The 238-nt window shown below is 29.4% G+C and overlaps 1 protein-coding gene across 1 annotated transcript in view; it reads right to left on the bottom strand.

The window, feature by feature from the left end:
* LOC119582350 (angiotensin-converting enzyme-like) overlaps positions 1-238 on the bottom strand; it is a 19,183-nt gene that overhangs the window by 15,076 nt on the left and 3,869 nt on the right. The gene's annotated exons all lie outside the window — the stretch shown is intronic.

Genomic DNA, 238 nt, shown 5'->3' with positions numbered 1-238 from the left:
TTTAAGCAAAACAGAAATGGTGCAGCTTTTTAAGCAGTACAAATATAATATCATTTCCTAAGAATTCTATTAATTCCATAATATAGTGTTAGCTACAATCAAAAATAGACAGACAAAAAATACAATCACAAACGTATTTGCATAAAACATGTATTGTCCACAAAATAAGAAGCAAGAAAATTTATGAATACAGAAAACGGAAGGTGTGTAGCCTGCCTAGTTAACGCTTAATTTGAAG

Source organism: Penaeus monodon, chromosome 15, assembly GCF_015228065.2.
Source record: "Penaeus monodon isolate SGIC_2016 chromosome 15, NSTDA_Pmon_1, whole genome shotgun sequence".
Lineage (NCBI taxonomy): Eukaryota > Metazoa > Arthropoda > Malacostraca > Decapoda > Penaeidae > Penaeus > Penaeus monodon.
This window is presented reverse-complemented; position numbering and strand designations above follow the sequence as displayed.